General features: G+C 46.8%; 1 long non-coding RNA gene and 2 pseudogenes across 1 annotated transcript in view; 1 reads left to right on the forward strand and 2 right to left on the reverse strand.

The window, feature by feature from the left end:
• Nucleotides 1–1134: 1134 nt before the first annotated feature.
• On the forward strand, nucleotides 1135–2409 carry LOC132237467 (glyceraldehyde-3-phosphate dehydrogenase-like; annotated as a pseudogene).
• A 10557-nt stretch (nucleotides 2410–12966) lies between these two features.
• LOC132236576 (high mobility group protein B1-like) lies at nucleotides 12967–13680 on the reverse strand (annotated as a pseudogene).
• A 3230-nt stretch (nucleotides 13681–16910) lies between these two features.
• LOC132237479 (uncharacterized) overlaps nucleotides 16911–20711 on the reverse strand; it is a 29379-nt gene continuing 25578 nt past the window's right edge. Inside the window, exons 2-3 of the long non-coding RNA XR_009453534.1 lie at nucleotides 18591–18747; nucleotides 16911–17957 (exon numbers count right to left, since the gene is read on the reverse strand). This is a non-coding gene — a long non-coding RNA (uncharacterized LOC132237479). The remainder of the gene's footprint in view (nucleotides 17958–18590; nucleotides 18748–20711) is intronic.

The following is a 20711-nucleotide window of genomic DNA, read 5'->3' on the forward strand; positions in this document are numbered from 1 at the left end:
GAAGCCCAACAGTTAATGGATGGGTAGGGAGGGAGAACTGAGAAAGGAAACCTGAAAAGGAATGTATAGCAAAAGGCATTTATCAAAGTTAAACACAACATACACACGTTAGGAGAAATATGGACCCTTACAGCGGTTCTCAACCTGTGGGTCGCGACCCCTTTGGCAGTCGAACGACCCTTTCACCAGGGTCGCCTAAGACCATCCTGCATATCAGATATTTACATTACGATTCATAACAGTAGCAACATTACAGTTATGAAGTAGCAACGAAATTAATTTTATGGTTGGGTCACAACATGAAGAACTGTATTTAAAGGGCCAGAAGGTTGAGAACCACTGCTTTAGTACATTAAAGGGGAAAAGTTTATTCATCTCTGTTGATGTAGAAAAATACTCAACATATTCAACATCCATTGATATTAAAGAAAAACCCATAACCTTATAAAGGACATCTTCAAAAACCTTGTAGCACACATCACAATAATGCTGAAATGCGGAAAGCATTCCTCATTGTTGTTTTCTCTACAACCTGTCCAACACTTGTTACTACTTGTCTTGTGAAAGCATTCCTCTTAAAATGAAGAACAAGTTAAGGACGCCTGCTCTCAATAATCCTAATCAATACAATAATGGAAGTTTTAGCCAGTCCACTAAATGACAACAAAAATATATAAGAATTGGCACAGCCGGTGTGGCTCAGTGGATGAACAGCGAAAAGAAAATTCAATAGAATTGATAAGTGAGTTTAGCAAGGTTATTTCTAAACTCACTTATCAAGATCAATATAAAAAAATCAGTAGCCCTAGCTGGTTTGGCTCAGTGAATAGAGTGTCGGCCTGCAGACTAAAGGGTCGCAGGTTCAATTCTGGTCAAGGGCATGTACCTTGGTTGCGGGCACATCCCCAGTAGGGGTGTGCAGGAGGCAGCTGATCGGTGTTTCTCTCTCATCGATGTTTCTAACTATCCCTCTCCCTTCCTCTCTGTAAAAATCAATAAAATATACATTTTTTCAAAAATCAGTAGACAAAGCTATTGCATTTCTATCATCAGTGCCCATCAGTTTGAAAGTACAACTTTAAAAAAGATACCATTTGGTTACATGAATATATACATATATAAAAGAAGCTGGCTCTCTGCTCCCCTGTGCGTCAGACAGCCTCTCCTCCTCGCTGGGCCAGCAGCCACAACCCTGAGACACGATGGTGAAGGTCGGAGTGAACGGATTTGGCCGCATTGGGCACCTGGTCACCAGGGCTGCTCTTAACTCTGGCAAAGTGGATATTGTCGCCATCAATGACCCCTTCATTGACCTCAACTACATGGTCTACATGTTCCAGTATGACTCTACTCACGGCAAGTTCAAGGGCACAGTCAAGGCTGAGAACGGGAAGCTGGTCATCAACGGGAAGTCCATCTCCATCTTCCAGGAGCGAGATCCCGCCAACATCAAATGGGGTGATGCTGGTGCTGAGTATGTTGTGGAGTCCACCGGTGTCTTCACTACCATGGAGAAGGCTGGGGCTCACTTGAAGGGCGGGGCCAAGAGGGTCATCATCTCTGCCCCTTCTGCGGACGCCCCCATGTTTGTGATGGGTGTGAACCATGACAAGTATGACAACTCCCTCAAGATTGTCAGCAATGCCTCCTGCACCACCCACTGCTTGGCCCCCCTGGCCAAGGTCATCCATGACAACTTTGGCATCGTGGAGGGACTCATGACCACAGTCCACGCCATCACCGCCACCCAGAAGACCGTGGATGGCCCCTCTGGGAAGCTGTGGCGTGATGGCCGAGGGGCTGCCCAGAACATCATCCCTGCTTCTACTGGCGCTGCCAAGGCTGTGGGCAAGGTCATCCCTGAGCTGAAGGGAAGCTCACTGGCATGGCCTTCCGCGTCCCCACCCCCAATGTGTCGGTGGTGGATCTGACTTGCTGCCTGGAGAAAGCTGCCAAATACGATGACATCAAGAAGGTAGTGAAGCAGGCGTCAGAGGGCCCCCTCAAGGGCATCCTGGGCTATACTGAGGACCAGGTGGTCTCCTGCGACTTTAACAGTGACACCCACTCCTCCACCTTTGATGCTGGGGCTGGCATTGCCCTCAATGACCACTTTGTCAAGCTTGTTTCCTGGTATGACAATGAATTCGGCTACAGCAACAGGGTGGTGGACCTTATGGTCCACATGGCCTCCAAGGAGTAAGAGTCCCCTGGACCATCAGCCCCAGCGAGAGGAAGAGAGGCCCTCCGCTGCTGGGGAGTCCCTGCCCCAGATCGAACCCCTGACACACTGAGAATCTCCTGACCACCGTTTCCATCCCAGACCCCCGGAGAAGGGGAGGGGCCCAGGGAGCCCTGCTCTGTCGTGCACCATCAATAAAGTTCACTGCACCCAGCCAAAAAAAAGAAGCTGTACACTTGATTTGTGTACTTTATGTTACACTGCAATAAAAGTTTTAATATACAATTTGCAATGGCAACAAAATATAAAATAGTAATAAATTTAACAATAGGAGTGCAAGCCCTTTGTAGAGAAAAAGATAAAGCTTTACTGGAAGATATTAAAGAAAATCTAAGTGAACAGAAACAGAGACGATGTACTTGCAGGGACAGACTGACTTTGCAGAGATGTCAATTCTCTCTCAGGTCTCGGTGTGGGCTAAACAGGATGACAGAGCCCTTGATGCCTGGTCTTGCTAGAGCCTCTCCCATCTGCCCATCTCAGGAGTAGGCTGAGTTAGGTAGCCCTTTTCCTACAACCCAGAGATCACTCCTGCAAGCCGGGAGGATTTCTTACCTTGGAAGTTATATTCTTGAACCTTGCATCCCGCCTTCCCCTTCTTTTCTTCCTGGCTTCTCTGGCAGATGCCTTTTCTGCTGCTCGGCCCTGTGCAGGTTTCTCCACAGATGTCAAGGTGCACAGTGAAGTTACTGTGGTTGCTGAAGGATGTCAACCCGTCCTCCCTCCATCTCATTCCAACAGCGTCTCGTGTCCACTTTTGTGGAAGATGTGTCACCTAGGCTCTGGGCCTTGCAGGATTTCTGCCTCTGCAACCTTCTCCCACAAGGTCACTGCTTGGTCCTCAAGCCCCTTAATCTCAGAGTAGGAAAGCCCTATCTAGTTTGGGTCTCCTCTCCCCAGCTTGGGGCACAGGATTCACAGAGGCTTGCACACTCGTGCTCCCAACCCAACTGACCCTTGATGAACATGACCGCCTTCCTCCCAAGTCCCTCTTATGGCCCCATTCAGAAATTCCCACAAATACACATTTACACAATTAAACCTTTCTTAGTTTGTAGGGCTATTTTTCAAAGAGTATTTTAGAGCAAATCCCAGAGATTCTGTAATTTCCCTGGAAAATACACACATATATATGACATACATACATATGTATGATGGTGTTGTGGGTGGATATACATATATACCATTATTATATTACTAGAGGCCCGGTGCACAAAAATTTGTGCACTCGTGGGGGAGAAGGGGTCCCTCAGCCCGGCCTGTGCCCTCTTGCAGTCTGGGACCCCTTGGGAGATAACGACCTGCTGGCTTAGGCCTGCTCCCGGGTGGCAGAGGGCAGGCCCAATCCCTAGGTGCAGCCCCTGGTCGGGCTCAGAGCAGGGCCAATTGGGGAGTTGGGGCACTGCCCCGTCATGCACAGAGCAGGGCAGATTGGGAGGTTGTGATGCCACCCTCAGTCACGCTCAGGGTAGGGCCAATTGGGGGGTTGGGGCACTGCCCACTGTCACACTCAAGGCAGGGTCGATGGGGAGGTTGTGGCGCCACCCCCTGTCACGCACAGAGCAGGCCAATCAGGGGGTTGGGGCGCTGCCCCTGTCACACACAGAGCAGGGCGGATCAGGGGGTTGGGGCGCCGCCCTCTATCACCCACAGAGCAGGGCCGATCAGGGGGTTGGGGCGCCGCCACTCTCACACTCAGGGCAGGGCCGATGGGGAGGTTATGGCTCTACCCCATCACACACAGAGCAGGGCCCGTGGCGGGGGGTGGTTGGGGAGCTCCCCCCTCTCAGGCACAGAGCAGGGCTGCTCAGGGAGTTGGGGCCCCACCCCCTGTCACACACAGAGCCGCAGGGCGATCAGGGGGTTTGGGCGCTGCCCCCTGTCACGCTGATCCCGGTTCCGGAAGGCATATTACCCTTTTATTATATAGGGTAGAGGCCTGGTGCATGGGTGGGGCCGGCTGGTTTTCCCTGAAGGGTGTCCTGGATCAGGGTGGGGTCCCCACTGGGGCGCCTGGCCAGTCTGGGTGAGGGGCTGAGGGCTGTTTTCAGGCTGGGAGTGACTGAAGTTCCCAACCGCTCCTTTTTTTCTTTTTCTTTTTTTTTTTTATTCTGGGCCAGCTTTACCTTGAGGCTTGGCTCCAGCTCTTAGCCTCTGCAGCTGAAAGTAGGTTTCTGGCCTTTGCTTACAATGTTGTGAATCTGCTGGCTGAAGTCCCGCGGTATCTGTTACTATGTTTCTTAAACCGCAGGCTCAGAGGCCTGCAGCCGCAGGCGGGGAACGTTGGTTTCCTCCAACGATCCTCCATCACTGAGGCAACCAAGCCTCATGTTAGTTTCAAGCTGCCTGGCTGCCGGCTGCCATCTTGGCTGACAGTTAATTTTCATATCTCACTGATTAGCCAATGAAAAGGGTAGCGGTCGTACGCCAATTACCATGTTTCTCTTTTATTAGTGTAGATATATATTACTAGAGACCCAGTGCACAAAAATTTGTGCACTCAGGGGGGTCCCTCAGCCCGGCCGATGCCCTCTTGCAGTCTGGAACCCCCTCGAAGGATGTCCACCTGCTGGCTTAGGCCCACTCCCCGGCGGATCAGGCCCAAGCTGGCAGTCAGACATCCCTCTGGCAGCCCAGGAGCCCTCAAGGGATGTCCACTTGCCAGCGGGGAGCAGGCCTACGCTGCAGTCGAACATCCTTATCGCTGCTGAGGGGGTAGGAGAGGCTCCTGCCACCACCGCTGTGCTGGCAGCCATCAGCCTGGCCTGTGGCTGAGCAGAGCTCCCCCTGTGGGAGCGCACTGACCACCAGGGGACAGCTCCAGCATTAAGCATCTGCCCCCTGGTGGTCAGTGTGTGTCATAGTGACCAGTCATTCCCAGTCATTCTGCTGTTAGGGTCAATTTGCATATTACCCTTTTATTATATAGGATAGAGGCATGGTGCATGGGTGGGGGCTGGCTGGTTTGCCCTGAAGGGCGTCCCAGATCAAGATAAGAGTCCCGCTGGGGTTCCTGGTCAGCCTGGGTGAGGGGCTGATGGCTGTTTTCAGGCTGGCCACACCCCCTTTAGGGTGGGGGGTTCCCACTAGGGTGCCTGGCCAGTCTGGGTAAGGGGCTGAGAGCTGTTTTCAGGCAGGCCAGGCCCCCCGGCGACAGAAGCTCCCAGCCTCTCTTTTTTTTCTTTTTTTTATTCTGGGATTTATTTACCTTCTATAAGTGAAACTTTGTAGCCTTGAGTGGAGCTCAGAGCTGGCCGTGGCAGGCGGGAAGCTTGGCTTCCTCCATCACTGGGCAACCAAGCCTCCTGCTTGCTCCAGCTCCATGGTTGCCGGCCGCCATCTTGGTTGGGTTAATTTGTATATAGTCACTCTGATTGGCTGGTGGGCGTGGCTTAAGGCATAGCAAAGGCATGGTCAATTTGCATGTTTGTCTTTTATTAGTGTAGATATACCAGAAAAATGAACAAAAATTCCTCAATATCACCTGATAACCAGTCAGGGTTCAATTGTCCCAATAATTTTTGTGGGGGTGGTTTTACAATAAGGATCTGAACAAGACCCACAGATTATATTTGATTGGTTTGTCTTTTCCATCTGTCCACCATGGCACCCCCCACTCTCCCCCACCACACCCAGTTTTTAAATGCCACCTATTTGTTGAAGAAATAATGCATTGTCTTGTGCCACATTCTGAATTGGATTTATTGTAATTTTGATGTCATTTTTTTAAAGGCTCTTATCCAAAGCTTTTATTTGTTTATTTTAATTTTTAAAAATTTTTGTTGTTGTTAGTCCTCACCCGAGGATATTTTTCTCATTGATTTTTTTAAAAATATACTTTATTGATTTTTTTACAGAGAGGAAGGGAGAGGGATAGAGAGTTAGAAACATCGATGAGCCCTGACCGGTTTGGCTCAGTGGATAGAGTGTCACCCTGTGGACTGAAGGGTCCCAGGTTCAATTCCGGTCAAGGGCATGTACCTTGGTTGCGGACACATCCCCAGTGGAGGGTGTGCAGGAGGCAGCTGATCGATATTTCTCTCTCATCGATGTTTCTAACTCTCTATCCCTCTCCCTTCCTCTCTGTAAAAAATCAATAAAATTAAAAAAAAAAGAAACATCGATGAGAGAGAAACATCAATCAGCTGCCTCCTGCACACCCCCTACTGGGGATATGCCCGCAACCAAGGTACATGCCCTTGACCAGAATTGAACCTGAGACCCTTCAGTCCACAGGCCGACACTCTATCCCCTGAGCCAAACCGGTTAGGGCCCATTGATTTTTAGAGAGAATGGTAGGGAGGGAGAGGGAGAGAGAAAGAGAGAGAGGAGAGAGAGAGAGAGAAAGAGAGAGAGAGAGAGAGAGAGAGAGAGAGAGAGAGAGACTGACTTCCATTGGTTGCCTCCCACAGGCACCCCGACCGGGGCAGGGGTCTAACCTGACACCCAGGTATGTGTCCTTGACTAGGAATTAAACCCATGACCCTTCGATGCACAAGCTAATGCTCTGACAATTGAGCACCACTGGTCAGGGCATTAAAAATTTTTTTAAGCCGAAACCGGTTTGGCTCAGTGGGTAGAGCGTCGGCCTGCGGACTGAAAAGTCCCAGGTTCGATTCCGGTCAGGGGCATGTACTTTGGTTGCGGGCACGTCCCCAGGAGGAGATGTGCAGGAGGCAGCTGATCGATGTTTCTCTCTCATCGATGTTTCTAACTTTCTATCTCCCTTCCTCTCTGTAAAACATCAATAAAATATATATTTTTTAATTTATTTTTAGAAAGAGAAGAAGGGAGAGGGAGAGAGGGAAACATCAAGGTGATAGCAAAACATTGACTGGCTGCCTCTGGCACGTTCCATACTGGGGATTGAGCCCACAGCTCGGGCATGTGCCCTGACGGGGAATCGAACCAGCAACCTTTTAGTGCTCAAGATGATGCCCAAGCAACCGAGCCACATCAGCCAGGACTGAGGTATTATTTAATGTGCTCTCTTCCTGGGAGTTCAACTGCATCTCCTCAGGAGGTTCGTGTCTGGTTGTTCCGTCCTTAGAGTTTTTAAAACAATGTTCATCATAATTGTTTTCCTTTTAAAGTGGTGCTTTCCACTGTGGACAATTTAAAGGGGGAAAATCCATTGTTTTGCTAGTAATGGACAACCACTCTTCATATCTTGGTGTATTGCCTCCCAGCCTTTTTTCCATACACATATCACAGAGTTGAATTCCAAAGATTAAAAAACAAACAAACAAACAAACAAACAAAAAACCCTGGCAGGGTAGCTCAGTTGGTTAGAGTGTGGTCCTAATACGCCAAGGTTCAATCCCTAGTGAGCGCACCTACAATAATCAACCAATAAGTGCATAAATAGGTGAACAACAAATCTCTCTCTCTCTCTCTCTCTCTCTCTCTCTCTCTCTCTCTCTCTCTCTTTCTCCAGTAAAAGATTTAAAAACCCACAAAGAAACAAATAAAAAATGTGGAAGACACTTTAGATGAGCAAAATGTTGTATATCCACAAAATGGAATATCATTCAGCTACAGAGAGGAGTGAAGTACTGGCACATGCTACAACATAGATGAGCCTTGACATTGTAATGCTAAATGAAAGAAGCCAGACACAAAAGGCCACATATTGTGTGACTGCATTTATATGAAATGTCTGGAATTTTTTTTAAAGACGACATGTTTTATGATTCAATTTATATGAAATATCCAGAATATGTAAGGCCATAGGGACAGAGTAAATCAGTGGCTGCCAGGGCCAGGAGAGAGGAATGGTGATCGGCTAATGGGTATAGATTTCTGTTTTGTGGTGATAAGAATGTTCTAACATTAGATAGTGGTAATGATTGAACAACTCTGTGACTATACTAAAAACCACTGAATTGGCCCTGACCGGTTTGGCTCAGTGGATAGAGTGTCGGCCTATGGACTCAAGGGTCTCGGGTTCGATTCCAGCCAAGGGCATGTACGCTGGTTGCGGGCACATCCCCAGTCGGGGGTATGCAAGAGGCAGCTGACCGATGTTTCTCTCTCACCGATGTTTCTAACTCTCTATCCCTCTCCCTTCCTCTCTGTAAAAAAATCAATAAAATATATTTTTTAAAAAATAAAATAAATAAAAATAAAAACCACTGAATTGTACATTTAAAAAGAGTGAAGTTTATTTCTCAAAATTGTTATAAACGCTTTAATAGGTCATTGAATTTTCAAGTTCAACTCATTCAGCATTGCTTAAGTGCCATGCACCGTGCTAGGCTTTCAGGCTACACTGGTAAAGGAGACGAACATGATATCTTTCCTCCCAGAGCTTCCAGTTTGGGAGTAAAGGGGAGCTAGACAACAAAATATTGCCCTATGCTGGAGTGAAGACAGGTGCTGTCAGGCCACCTTTCCCAGCAGTGAGGAGTGGGAGGAAGGTTCCCAGAGGAAGTCTGGTCTCAGCTGTGAGCAGCAAGATGAGTAAGAATGAAGAGAAAGAGGCGCTTCCATCTTGACCGGAGTGGAGACATGTGGCTGCAGGACAGGAGCTGAGTCCCCAGGGGTGGGTCTAGCTCTGTGAGTCTGAGAGGTCCCAGCCAGAGGTGGTTGGCTTCCCCCCAAGTTGTCCTCCCTTGGTTCAGAGTTCCATTTGATAACAGAACCAATTCAAAGGCAGATGCCAGTCCTGGGTGGGGGTACCCACTCGTGATTCATTCTGGAGAGTCACTGACACTGCATGACTCCCGGGTCCTGTCCTCAGGCTCTAGGGAAGAGGGTGCAGAGCGCTTCGCAGGGCCCTCACATGCCCACTGGAACCACAGTGAGCAGGGGAGGAGCCCTACTCCAGGCCACTTGCCCCAAATCCACAAGTGACAATTATGGGGGTGTCGCCAGGCATCAAGATTTGAGCAGCCCACAGTAGAAGACCGTGACTACCATTAGGCCTGAGGTGCACCATCAGCCTTTTATGCCCTAAGGAAAGACGTATTTGGGGTGAGAAAAGCTGAGTAGAAAGTGAAGACCAACATGGCATGATGACCACACAACTCAAAGTGTGCCAGGCATGGGGTAGTCTTCACATTTTGAACCATATGAATATATTACACAATAAGATAAATAGGATTGAAAGGAAATGAGGAGAATGAAATACGTTTTTCCGGTCAAATTGGTGCTCTCATACATTTTTTTTAAAATATATTTTATTGATTTTTTACAGAGAGGAAAGGAGAGGGATAGAGAGTTAGAAACATCGATGAGAGAGAAACATTGATCAGCTGCCTCCTGCACACCCCCTCCTGGAGATGTGCCCACAACCAAGGTACATGCCCTTGACCGGAATCGAACCTGGGACCCTTCAGTCCGCAGGCCGACGCTCTATCCAGTGAGCCACACCAGTCAGGGCTCTCATACATTATTACTGGGAGTATAAATTGATAATTCTTTCCTTAGAAGTTCAGGAAATTTGAAAGTACCAACATCTCTTTTTTTTTTTTTTTTCCAACATCTCTTAATAGAGCATTCAAATTTAAGAATTTAGTTTAAGGGGAAAACCGGAAATGTGCACAAAAGTTTATAAAAGTACTGGAAACAATCAAAGTTTCCACCAATGGATGGAAGATGGAAGGTGACAAAGCTATATTATATAATGCAAGTTTAATTCACATATATTGATAATAACATATAATATATATATATTAGGACAATACATATGCTGTTGGTGATTCAACCATGAGCCAAAACTTGCATGGCCCTGCCCTTAGGGAACTTACAGTCAAATTACGAGATGCCCATTAAACACACAGCCACACCATTCAGTGTGCAGTTGTACAGTGAGATGGATTCTATGGAAGAAAGGCATTTGGGGACATGTGGAATATGATGCAGCCACTGAAAACAGTAATTGTGAAGACTCTACAGTAACAGATGTGGCATAAAAATTATTAGAAATTTAAGAAGACTGTAATTCATCCTTGGTTCAAATCAGTTACAAGTCATGGTGCTATCCAGGGGGAAGCGTAGCAAGAGGACTTTGTAGAGAGGAGTTCTTTCAGTGCAGGATAGACACAGGCACAGGTGCAGATACTATGTATCATGATGGACTTCAGGGCACATTGGACCAACATTTGGCCAAGGAGAAGTGTATTTTATTTTTTATTGATTTCAGAAAGGAAAGGAGAGGGAGAGAGAGATAAAATGATGAGAGAGAATCACGGATCGCCTCACGCTGGGGATTGAGCCCAAAACCCGGGCATGTGCTCTTGACCGGAATTGAACCCAGGACCCTTTAGTCTGAAGGCTGATGCTCTATCCACTGAGCCAAACCAGCTAGGGCAGAAGTGGGTTTTTTGAGATTGGTTTATGCATGCTCTGTCTCTAGTAAAGGTAATTGTCATTTCATTTTAAAAAGTGGGATAAAGCCTGGCCAGTGAGCTCAGTGGTTGAATGTCATCCTATAAACCAGGAGGTCACAGTTCCATTCCTGGTCAGGGCACATGCCTGGTTTGCAGGCTCAATCCCCAGTAGAGAGAGTGCAGGAGGCAGCAAATCAATGATTCTCTCTTCATCACTGATGTTTCTCTTCCTCTCTCCCTCTTTCTTCCTGTCTCTGAAATCAATAAAAACATATTTTAAATTTTTTTTAAGTGGGATAAAGTCAGGTAGGCTCTGTAATAAGCTACTTCTATCTCCAGAAATTATAGCCTAAAGTTATAGGAAGTTACATTTATACACTGACCTTATACGATAACCCACTATTTAGGAACTCTCTGATCTTGTTAAAATTTATCATACTGTGTATTATCTTGCTAAGTCAGATTCCAAATCTAGAGTTTCCCAAAAACACAAACAATAATAGTAATAATCTATAATAATAAAAAGGTAATATGATAATTAGACTGGACGTCATTCCGGACGTCCTCCTTCTGGACAAAGCTGGGGCTGGAGGGAAGCCAGCCCAGGTCCTGGGTGCTGGCAGCCGGGGGAAGGAAGGCCTATTCTTGCACGAATTTCGTGCATCAGGCCTCTAGTAATAAGAATAATAAACAATTACATTTAAAAATAAACAAATCTAGAGTTTCCCTTCTTGTGGTTATAGTTTTTAGAGAGGTATCATAACACATTTGCTTTAAAAAACACATTACTACAGGCTTCTAGGCAAGATAGTGGAGTAGGTAAACCTGGTGCTCGCATCCTCCCACAACCACATCAAACTTACCCCTAAACTGCGGGGGAACCATCATTTAGAATCGCCTGAAATCCATCCTATAACTAAGGTTATAAAAAAAGGAGCCACCTTGAGACTGTTAGGAGGGGTGAAGACTCACAGAGGGCTGGCCCCATACCCACGTGTGGTGATTAAAAACCAGGAGGGATATTTTAGCTGCGGGGGGTTACCCCCTGAGGAGCGAAGAGTCCCAGCCCCACACCAGGCCCTCCAGCCCAGGGTTCTAGTGCCAGGAAGGGAAGTCCACATAACTTCTGGCTGGAAATACCAGCAGAGTTGTGGCTGAGTGAGCCAGAGGACTGCTGGAGTCCCAGGCATTCCTCTTTCTTTCTTTTTTATTCCTTTAATTAATTTATTTTTTAATTTTTCAACGAGTTTACTTTCAGTATTATTTTGTATTGGTTTCAGGTGTACCATTTTCGACAGCATGGATGGACTTAGAGGATATGATGCTAAGTAAAATAAGTCAGTCAGAGAAAGACAAGTGCCATATGATTTCACTTCTATGTGGAATCTAAAGGACAAAATAAATGAACAAACTAAATTGAAACAAGACTCATAGATACAGAGACCAGATTGGTGATTGGCAGAGGAGAGGAGGTTTGGAGGACTGGGTGAAAGAGGTGAAGGGATTAAGAAGTATAAATTGATAGTTACAGAATAGGAATGGGGATATAAAGTACAGTATAGGGAATATAGTCAATAATATTGTGATAACCAGGCATTCCTCTTAAAGGGCCCACACACAGACTTACTCAGATTCACTCGTTCTGAGCTCCAGTGCTGGGGCAGGAGCTCCAAAGATGCCAGGGATAAGGGAAAGAACTGAATTGTCTGGCCTCGGGATGAGGGACTGAAGGGCCAGCTTTCCCCATACACACTCCAACCAGGGATTGAATCCACAATCTTTTTTTTTTTTAATTGTATTTACTTAGAAGCATTCAGAATGTCAACAAAAGAGCTGCAACTTTTTTTTTTTTTTTTTTTTTGGAATTACAGAGTGGTATTCAGTTAACAGAACAACAATTATTTCGTATAAGCTGCATCAGAGACAACTGAAGATGAAAAACTACCATCCCCATATATAACTAATTTGTGCTATGCACCAACAAGAACCTGCTTTAAATTTCCATGCCAATTTACAACCCCCATACTGTACCAGGCAAGGTTAGTGGCTATTGAAAATACCACCAGGACAGGGCTATCTAAAGACACATTCAGCCGAACCGGTTTGGCTCAGTGGATAGAGCGTCGGCCTGCAGACTCAAGGGTCCTGGGTTCGATTCCCGTCAAGGGCATGTACCCTGGTTGCGGGCACATCCCCAGCGGGGGGCGTGCAGGAGGCAGCTGATCGATCTCTCTCATCGATGTTTCTAACTCTCTATCCCTCTCCCTTCTTCTCTGTAAAAAATCAATAAAATATACTTAAAAATAAAAAATAAATTAAAAAAAGACACATTTGGTAGTGTGTTAACTACAAAAAAAAAGACACTGTACAGTTTAAAAACAAATCTTAGCCTTACATTTCAATTTTTTTTCTTTAAAAGGAGTGAGTTGTGTACAGGGGGGTTAAATGCTTTATAGACAAGGAAGAAAAACTGCGCTAGAACCAACTTATTCATCATCATCTTCTTCTTCGTCTTCCTCCTCATCATCATCCTCATCTTCCTCATCTTCTTTCTCTTCCGTCTTTTTCTTGCTTTTTTCAGCCTTGCCAGCTCCCTTTTTGGCAGCATCAGGCTTTCCTGTAGCTCGGGCTGCAGCAATGTCCTTTTCACGTTTCTCCTTCAGCTTAGCAGCCATCTTTTCACGAGGCTGCTTGTCATCTGCAGCAGTGTGACTCCACCTCTCCCCCAGCTTCTTTGCAACGTCACCAATGGGTAGGCCAGGATGCTCTCCTTTGATTTTTGGGCGATACTCAGAACAAAACAAGAAAAAGGCCGAACAAGGCCCCGGGTGCATTGGGACCCTTGCATTTCTTTTTTGTTTCCCCTTTAGGAGGAATGTAAGTTTTCATTTCTCTCTCGTAATGAGCCCTGGCCGCCTCTGCCGTGTCTTCACATTTTCCTTTCTCCTTCCTTAGCAGGCATGGTCTCCACCTCTCTGGGCACTTCTTAGAAAACTCTGGGAAGCTGACTGAAGCATCTGGGTGCTGCTTCTTGTGCTCCTCCCGGCAAGTTTGCACAAAGAAGGCATACGATGACATTTTGCCTCCTGGCTTCTTAGGGTCTCCTTTGCCTCAGCAAGCACACAGTCACCCAGTGCCCGGCCGGCTCGCACTTGCCCCGGCACTGTCTCTATGGAGCTCAATGTACTGCAATGGCTGTCGAACCCACAATCTTTTGGTGTATGGGATGATGCTCCAACCAACTGAGCAACCTGGTCAGGGGAAAGAGAGAATCTTTTTATTTATTTATTTTATTTTATTGATTTTTTACAGTGAGGAAGGGGGAGAGATAGAGAGTTAGAAACATCGATCAGCTGCCTCCTGCACATCTCCTACTGGGGATATGCCCGCAACCCAGGTACATGCCCTTGACCGGAATCGAACCTGGGACCCTTCAGTCCACAGGCCGACGCTCTATCCACTGAGCCAAACCGGTTTCGGCAAAGAGAGAATCTTAAAAACAGCAAGAGTAAAGCAGTTAATTACCTGCAGGGCAGCTTCCATAAGACTATCAGCTGATTTTTCAAAAGAAATTTTGCAGGCCAGAAGGGATTGACAGGAATCATTCAAGTTATGAAAGCAAGGACACACAACCAAGATTATTCTACCCAGCAAAGCTATCATTTAGAATCAAAGGACAAAAAAAGAGCTTTCCAGACAAGAAAAAACTAAAGGAGTTCATCACCACCAAACCTATATTACAAGAAATGTTAAAGGGTAGTGTTTAATAATAGTAATAATAATAATAATAATGTGGCAGTAAAAACATATCTATCAACAATTACTTCAAATGCAAATGGTTAAATAATTAAATCAAAAGACATATCTTGACTGAATGGATAACAAAACAACACTCTTATACATGCTAAATATAGAGACACATTTCAGATCAAAAGACACAAACTAGCCCGGCCAGTGTTGCTCAGTGGTCGAGCATCTATCTACCTATGAACCAGGAGGTCACGGTTGATTCCCAGTCGGAGCACATGCCTGGGTTTCAGGCTCGATCACCAGTGCAGGAGGCAGCCGATTGATGGTTTTCTCTCATCATTGATGTTTCTATCTTTTTCTCCCTCTCTCTTCCTCTCTGAAATCAATAAAAATATATACATTTTTTAAAAGACACAAACTGAAAGTAAAGAGATGGTAAAGATATTTCATGAAAATGGAAATGGAAAAAAGAAAGTAAGCTTCGGTAAACAATACTTATACCAGACAAAATATACTTTTAAACAAAGGCTATAACAGGAGATGGAGGAGAATCCAGCAATTCTACTTCTGGGTATTTATTCCAAGAAACCCAAAACACTGAATAAAAAAAGACATGCACCCATATGTTCATTGCAGCATTATTTACAATAGCCAAGGTATGGGACCAATCTAAGTGTCCATCAATAGATGAATGGATAAAGAAGTGGTGCACATATACAATGGAATATTACTCAACCGAATAAAGGATGATATTTGCAACAACATAAACTGACTTAAAAGGTATTGTGCTGAGGGAAATAAGTCAGAGAAAGACAAATACCACATGATTTCACTTAAATGTGGAATCTATACAACAAACAAGACCAGAAACCCAGTCATAGATACAGAGAACATTTTGAGTTGCCAGATAGGAGGGAGTTTAGGGGTAGGTGAGTGGGTAAAAAAGGCGAAGGGATTAAGAAGTACAAATTGGGCCCTAGCCAGTTAGGCTCAGTGAATAGAGTATCAGCCCACAGATTGAAGGGTCCTGGGTTCAATTCTGATCAAGGGCACATGCCCAGGTTGCAAGCTCGATCCCCAATAGGGGGTGTGCAGGAGGTAGCCAATCAATAATCCTCTCTCATCATTGATGTTCCTATCTCTCTCTCCCTCTCCCTTCCTCTCTGAAATCAATAAAAATATATATATTTTTAAAAGTACAAATTGATAGTTACAGAATAGTCATGTGGATAAAAAGCACAGCATGGGGAATATAGTCAATAATCCACACTAATAAAAGAGAAACATGGTAATTGGCGTACTACCGCTACCCTTTTCATTGGCTAATCAGCGAGATATGCAAATTAACTGTCAGCCAAGATGGCGGCCGGCAGCCAGGCAGCTTGAAACTAACATGAGGCTTGCTTGCCTCAGTGACAGAGGAAACCAATGTTCCCCGCTTGCGGCTGCAGGCTTCTGAGTGGGCAGTTTAAGAAACTCTGTAACAAATACTGCCGGACTTCAGCCAGCAGATTCGCAACATTGTAAGCAAAGGCCAGAAACCTACTTTCAGCCGCGGAGGCCTAAGAGCTGGAGCCAAGCCTCAAGGTAAAGCTGGCCCAGAATAAAAAAAAAAAAGAAAGAAAAAAAGGAGCGGTTGGGAACTTCAGTCACTCCCAGCCTGAAAACAGCCCTCAGCCCCTCACCCAGACTGGCCAGGCACCCCAGTGGGGACCCCCACCCTGATCCAGGACACCCTTCAGGGCAAACCAGCCGGCCCCACCCATACACCAGGCCTCTACCCTATATAGTAAAAGGGTAATATGCCTCCCGTCACCGGGATCAGCATGACAGGGGGCAGCGCCCAAACACCCTGATCACCCTGCAGCTCTGTGTGTGACAGGGGGCGGGGCCCCAACTCCCTGAGCAGCCCTGCTCTGTGCCTGATAGGGGGGAGCTCCCCAACACGCCCCCCCCCGCCCCCACGGGTCCTGCTCTGTGTGTGATGGGGTAGAGCCATAATCTCCCCATCGGCCCTGCCCTGAGTGTGAGAGTGGCGGCCTCCCAACCCCCTGATCGGCCCTGCTCTGTGGGTGATGGAGGGCGGTGCCCCAACCCCCTGATGGGCCCAGCTCTGTGTGTGACAGGGGCAGCGCCCCAACCCCCTGATTGGCCCTGCTCTGTGCGTGACAGGGGGTGGCGCCCCAACCTCCCCATCGACCCTGCCTTGAGTGTGACAGGGGACGGTGCCCCAACCCCCCAATTGGCCCTACCCTGAGCGTGACTGAGGGTGGCATCACAACCTCCCAATCTGCCCTGCTCTGTGCATGACGGGGCAGTGCCCCAACTCCCCAATCGGCCCTGCTCTGAGCCCGACCAGGGGCTGCACCTAGGGTTTGGGCCTGTCCTCTGCCACCCGGGAGCAGGCCTAAGCCAGCAGGTCGTTATCTCCCAAGGGGTCCCAGACTGCGAGAGGGCACAGGCCGGGCTGAGGGACCCCACTGCCCCCCCCCCCAGTGCACAAATTTTTGTGCACCGGGCCTCTAGTATTGTAATAACTATGTATGGTGTCAGATGGGTTCTAGTTTTTTTTAAAAAATCACTTCATTAGTTATATAAATGTCTAATCACTGGATTGTACACCTGGAACTAATACAATACTGTATTTCAACTGTAATTGAAAAATTTAAAAGTTTATTTTTAAAAACGTTATTTTATCTGGATTCTTCACTAAGGAAAGTCTATGATGTGAGGCGAGTGAACAAGACCATCACCTTTTGTACATTCAAAATTATGTTTGGGCCCTAACCAGTTTGGCTCAGTGGACAGAGCCTCAGCCTGAGGACTAACAGGTCTCAGGTTCGATTCCGGTCAAGGGCATGTACCTTGGTTGCGGGCACATCCCCAGTAGGGAGTATGAAGGAGGCAGCTGATCAATGTTTCTCTCTCATCGATGTTTCTAACTCTCTATCCCTCTCCCTTCCTCTCTGTAAAAAATCAATAAAATATATATTTTTTAAAAATCATGTTTGGGGGGAAACAGGTGCATAAGAAAACAAGTACAAAAAAATAAGCAAAGTACAAAACTTACACTGTTTTCAAATGCCTGTAACGTGGTTATCATACCTAGGTTTGAAAATATTACTTCAAAAAGGTTGTCTTGAGACCAAGGAGTAAATCACCCTCCCAAAAAATATCAATTGAAATGTTTTTGAGAACATGAAGGTCAGATGAGGAACACTGGAAAATTCCTGTTTGCATTTTTCTGCCCAAACACTGACCGAGACTTTTGGTCCATTTGGTAATTATTTCCCCAGTGACTTTTCAGTTCTCAGAAAGATAAAAGAGCTCCTGACTTTAACGCCAAACAGATGGCTGGGGTCTCTTTTGCCATCATCTACGCTTGCTCTGCCTGCCGTCCTGTTATCCCAGACAGCGAAAGGCACAGACCTGAGAGAGGAGGGGAAGCAAGATTGGGCTTCAGGTCGCTTTCAGGGGCCAGGAGCATCGACGTATCAGCTCAAATGCCACAGGAATGCCCTTTCCAACTGTGTGACTGCTCACACAGCTGTGCTTCCGCCACGAGGGTCCACATGGAGGTCCTGTGTGTAAAGTTTGTTCCCCCATGTCCCACGTGGTTCAGGGTTCAGGATCTGGAGGAGGAGCCGCACACAAATGAAAGAGAAGAGACAAGAGATAATTTGGAAATACTGGGGGGCCAGGCGGGCAAGTCCAACTCAAGGGGAAGGACTTCCACTGGTGCTCAGGCCTCGCCAAACTTTTATTGGTTTGGGATCCACCCATAGCCCTTAGGCAGGCAATTTCCAGTAATAATAGGCAGACTAGCCCACCAGCAAGGATTTACATAATAGTAAATGGGAAAGTTGCTTCAGCTGCCATTGTCTGGACTAACAGTGGGTGCACAGCCCTGACCTTTGCCAGGCCTTCGAGGGTCACCAGCCTTCCGGGTTCCTTGTCCACACCTCTCTGCTAGTGAAGACAATAGGTGGCTTCCCACAGTCCTGGAGTGTTTCCTAAAGGAAAACGCCACATTCCAGACTTGGAAATAACTGGACAGTTAAGTGGACTAGAGATTGGGTCGGAAGAAATAGATGTGTCTTTCTGTATTTTACTATATTTTCTATTTTTCTTTGCTGGGACATGGAAGGTGATAAGTTAAAGGGGTTCTGTGCACACACTCCCCTTCTCCCAGATCCCTGCCTGAGACCGAAAGACTTCCTTCTCCGGGCTCCAGTCCCAGTCCGTAGCCAGGGAGCATCACTCACCACCACCACACCCAGCATCTGCGTAGCTTGGCCTCCCAGGAGACAGCCACTCCTCGCACAAGGCCCGTTGCTTCTCCAAAAAGCAATGTCAGATCCAGGGAAGATACGCCCCTTAAAGTCGGTCTAGGAAACACCTTCCCTTCTTTGGCAGCTGCTCCTCAGGAAAACGTAGGTAGAAAAGGTGTTATTGCACTTAATAACCTTTTGCTTCCTTTTTATGGAAGATGCAAATTCAGTGTAAAAACATGTATTGTGAACCAATGTGGATGGAGCCCAGTGCAATTTAAACGTGCCCCACCATGCTGGGTGCTGGGAAGACCGCCCCGGACAGGACAGACCTGGTGCCTGCTGTTCCTGAAGTTTTTGCCGAGTGAGGCGTAGAGTTAGATGAGCAGACAGAGCAGCAATGGCGAAAAGTAAAAGAGATCATGGATGTGACACTTAGCTCTGCACGTACAATAGTGTCCATTACTGCCCGGCCAGCGGTTGAGTGTCAATCAATGAACCAGAAGGTCACGGTTTGATTCCCAGTTCAGGCCCAGGTTGTGGGCCTGAACCCTGGTGTGGGGCATGAAGGAGGCAGCTGACCAATGATTCTCTCTCATCATTGATGTTTCTATCTATTTCTCTCTCCGTTCCTCTCTGAAATGAATAGAAATATATTTAAATATATGTATGTATTTTAAATAGGGTACATTCCTGAATCTCACTCAGCAGGGCAGGAAGGCCAGAGGCAGGCTCTTCACGGGGAGGGAGTGAGAAAGGGCTGGAGCACAGAACAATGTGGGGAGATGAGGCTGGAGAGCGTGGCAGGTGGTTAAAAACGTCCTTCACCCTGTGTCTCCCTGGCAGCTGGTGCTGCTCCCCAGGCTCCTCTGGTACCAGGAAAGTCACCCACTGCTGCAGTCCCTGTGCCTCATACCAGGTACAACAAAACGAAAAGGGAGCCCACTGTATGGGAGAACATATTTGGCAATGATACATCTGATAAAGGGTTAGTATCCAAAACATATAAGGAACTCATACAACATAGCAGAAGGAAGACAAACAATCCAATTAAAAATGGGCAAAGGACCTAAATAGAGACTTCTCCAAAGCAGACATACAGAAGGCCAAGAGTCATATGAAAAAAGCTCCAGGTCACAGATCATCTGAGAGATACAAATTAAAACGACAATGAAAGCCCAACTGGTGTGGCTCAGTGGTTGAGCATCAACCTATGAACCAGGAGTTCGGGGTTCAATTCCAGGTCAGGACACATGCTGGGGTTGCACGGTCCCCAGTGGGAAATGTGCAGGAGTCAGCCAATCAATGATTCTCTCTCATCATTGATGTTTCTGTCTCTTTCTCTCTCTTCTTCTCTGAAACCAATACAAATATATTTATAAAAAACAAACAAAAAACAACCGACAATGAGTTATCACTTCACACCTGTCAAAATAACTACCACCAACAAATCAATAAATCAACAGATGAAAAGTGCTGGCGAGGATGTGGAGAAAAGGGAACCCTCGTGCACTGCTGGTGGGAATGCAGATTGGTGCAGCCACTGTGGAAAACAGTATGGAGTTTCCTCAAAAAATGTAATATGGAACTGCCATTTGACCCAGTGATCCCACTTTTAGGAATATATCCTAAGAAGCCAGAAACACCAGTCAGAAAGAATGTATACACCCCTATGTTCATAGCAGCACAATTTACATTAGCTAATATCTGGAAACAGCCCAATTTCATGCCCATCAGTAGATGAGTGAATAAAAAAGCTGTGATAAATTTACACCGTGGAATACTACCCTATATAATAAAAGCGTAATATGCAAATTGTCCCCTCAGGTGGTCATTTGACCAGGAGTTCGACTGCTTGCTATGATGTGCGCTGACCACCAGGAGGTGGTGCAGAACATGGCGGGCATCAGGGATACAGTGCTGGCAGCAGGCAGCAGTGGAGGCACTGTCAGCCCCAATGGGCCCCTACAAGAACAGGGACTGTGGTGGGATGGTGGAGCAGGTGAGTGGGCAGTTCCAGGCCAAGGCAGGTGTGACCGGGCCGATTGCCCTGCCAATCACCCTGCAAACTGTGACCAGCAGCAGCGGCGGGGGCGGGGCTGCCACCCAGCTCCC

The sequence above is a fragment of the Myotis daubentonii genome, chromosome 6 (assembly GCF_963259705.1).
Source record: "Myotis daubentonii chromosome 6, mMyoDau2.1, whole genome shotgun sequence".
Classification (NCBI taxonomy): domain Eukaryota; kingdom Metazoa; phylum Chordata; class Mammalia; order Chiroptera; family Vespertilionidae; genus Myotis; species Myotis daubentonii.